Genomic DNA, 3524 nt, shown 5'->3' with positions numbered 1-3524 from the left:
GTGTTGGTGTTAAGTATTTTCTGTTATTTAGAGGCACAGGCTGGAATATGGTTGCATTAAAGCACTGGTGGGACATGTCTTAGATATGGTCTGGAGGGTAGAGAGGTTCCTCTGGCATCATTTCACTTGAGTAAATTGGCTAGTTTTTAGGACAGCCTCTTTGTTTTAAGAGGGGAATATTGATGCTAAAAGACTCTTAAGAGTTTTCTAGTTAACTCTATAGAGAAGCCAGTATAATCATCCATAAAATAAAATGGCAAGGGATCTCTTGGATCATCTAGTCTAGCCTGTACTGAAACCATGTTATATTTGTGATGCATAAACCAACAGTGTCTTCCCATGAGCTCTTAATTTTGTTTATGTTCCTTCAATGCGAAAGCTGTTTAAGGACCTAGTGTAAACTATGAGTTCTTAACCAAAAGTCATGTTTTTGCAAAATAATTGTTTCCACCCTTGATGTATATATATCTTTTAACTTTTGCATGATTCCTTTCAGCATGCTAAAAACTGTTTCAGAATATTACCTCCTTGCTTGTAAGACAGAAAAAGTAACAGCCTCTCTATTTTGAATTAATTTGTGTAGTCTGGAAGAATTTCTGCCAGACAGGTTAGCAGGATGTCTGTAAAATCAATTTTGAATGCTAAGCACTGTGTAAATGAACAGACACCCTTTTCATACTTGCATTTTTTCGTATGTGCGCAGCCTTTTTACATGTCAAATATAAATTTAATATAAATGACTCCAGTGTTGACAGAAAGGTGTGGATTTCTTCTTCTCCTTTGCCTTTGAATGTGTTTAGCTTGTTTAACAAGATGTTGGTATGATGCATTTCCTGTCTGAAAATTGAGATTTGTAATCAGCTTTTTGGCAGCGTAGCCAGCTTTAGCATTCAGTGTCATACCACTTTTTTCTGGTTTTGCATTTTATTATTTTTTTCCAGTGGTTACTTTTTTAGCCAAGAACAGTTTAATTACCCCAGACATATTCAGTGTGTGATGCGCAAGTGTTTTTGAGGTGCAGCATGTATGCAAATGGTTTTGGGTTGCAGCAGTGAACAGGAGGCAGCAAGCAAGGGAAGTGTGGATTTCTTCTGCAGTGGCGTGGCCTCATAGCTGATGATGGCACTGGTGTTTAAGGGTTTCTCACCAAGGTAATGGGGGAAGGCTTTAAACTCTGATCTTGTCTGTGCAGACCTGTCTCGTGCTGTGGAATACGCTTTTGTTACTGCTTCTCTTGTATAATTGAGATTTTATCATGCTGCTGATTTTAAGATGGTTTGTTCCCCTTTTCCCTGTTGTTAAATTGCCAAATTTCATTTAAGTCTTGGGCAGGTAATTCCTATCTTCGTTTATCATCTTCGTTTATCATCTTCGTTTATCATCTTCATTTATCATCTTCGTTTATCATCTTCGTTTATCATCTTCGTTTATCATCTTCGTTTATCATCTTCGTTTCCTGGTCTGTAGTAGAAAGCTGAATGCAGCTGAAAAATGTCAGCTGAAGCAACTTTAATCTAGATTGTCCACCAAATGGAACAGCTGCTAGAGTAAGTTTTTCCTTGCTGACCTGTTGACTTGCTTTAATTGCAGGTAAAGTAAGAGAGTGTGTGTGTGTTTAGTAGGTAATTCATAATAGAATTCTGTTTGCTGAACTATGAGCCTTCTGGAATGCTGTGCTGTGGATCAAAATTGGGCTTTGTGGTATGGATGTCTGTCCTCTGAAAACTGGGCTTGAGACTTCAGTCAGGTAGAGGCTCTAGTAACACTGAGCTGCATTTGGATAATGTGGGCTCTGGAGCATCCTGTCAATGTTTGGTGATTCAGTTCTTGTTCACTACTATACAGTATGCTCCAAGAGGATGGCAGTTGCATAATATTCCTGTGCCAACCACAGATACTGCTTACATGTGAAATAAATATATGGCAATTATCAAATGCACTTTAGCCATCTCTTCGTGCCCTGCAACTTCTGGAAAACAATAGAACATGACCTCCATAACCTCCAAGTCAGTGACAGATTATCAGTGGCATACTGATGAGAACTTCACAGACTGCACACCAGGATTTTCTTGAGTTGGAAAGACTGCTTTGTTTTGTTTTGTTTTGTTTTGCTTCAGAATTGTCTCTGTGTCGTTCGGACCATGGAGTGTGAAATAGTTGAGAAGACTGTCACGTGAAGAATGTACATTTTCTCTTTTTCCTCTGAATCTAACAGGTACTCTCTAAGAAGAGTTTAAGGAGGAAAGACTCATCTTCTCTATGTGTGCTTAAAAATTGAGCATAGAAACTTTAGAAATCATTTTACAACAAAAACTGAATAAGGGGTAGAGGCTCATAGACTTTGGTTTGTCATTGGATCATCTTACTCTGCAGTGAAACTAGTCAGCTGACAGATGAAAATGCAGATACATCTCTTCCCTGACCTGATCTACAAGCATAAGAATCATCTGGTTCTTGATGCAACATCGTACATGTGCCTTTTTTTATTAGATAAGCTATTTTACAAAGTGAAAAGGGCTGAACACTTATGAGTCGCCTTCCCAAGAGAAGCTCATTTTCCGGTTGCAAAATGGGGTGATGAAAGAGCACAAAGGGGGTGTGGTCTTCATGGTTTGAATGTTTCATAGAAGAGTTGGCAGCATTTGACAAGTAGACGTGGATGTTATTTGCAAGATTGACATAAGGAAGTTGTGTGCATAAGAGAAGTTCAGGCTAGCTAGCAGGAGAGAGCCTAATGTGTGGGTGTGAAGTAAGACTCAGATTAGTGCAGATAAGCTTGAAACCTGGCAGTATGTTTGGTTTCTAGAGTTGTGTTGGTTACATCAGGTAGGCCATTCATACCTGTCAAACAAAATTAGAAAGAGGAACAAATAGGAAATGATACTTCATAAACAGCAGGAACGAGTGATTATGGTATACCCAGATTTTCTTTAAAACTAGTTAGAAAAAATAGGACTAGCTGGTAGATATCAACTGAATATTACCTATCTGGTAAACACTTGTGCCCTGTTTGTTATTTTTAAAACTTCAAATACTTGCTTTATGAATATAAACTCCATCTTTCAGCAGTCTTTCATGTAGCATGTGTCTGGTTTTATCCTCCCCTGAAAGGCTACAGTCATTCTTCCAGCTCTTTCTTGATGCAGTTTGTTTGCAGTTCTTGATGCTGACCTGTGAATGGGAAACGGAAGTTTTTTCAAGCTGGAAGTAAGGATATTATTCTTTTCCTACTGATGTGCTTTGTAATGGTTAGGGAGGCATCCCATTTTCTGTAATATATTATGCAAGTTCTCAAAGTATCATATCAGAGTATCTTTAGGAAACTGAGGGGTTGTAGGTACACTGATGCTTGTCAAGTTAAGTATTTATTATGTTATTGTTTCCACTGTCTAAAGGAATTAATTGGCATCTCTGACAATGTAGTAAATCTGTTTTATTAAATGCAAATAATTAAAATGTTTCAGAATGTCCAGCCTTGTGGAGCTCAGCTAGCAGGGTGTTTGTGCAGAAGACCTACATGTTCC

Source organism: Psittacula echo (genome assembly GCF_963264785.1).
Source record: "Psittacula echo genome assembly, chromosome: 1".
Lineage (NCBI taxonomy): Eukaryota > Metazoa > Chordata > Aves > Psittaciformes > Psittacidae > Psittacula > Psittacula echo.
The sequence above is the reverse complement of the archived record's forward strand: the minus strand, read 5'-3'. Positions refer to the sequence as shown.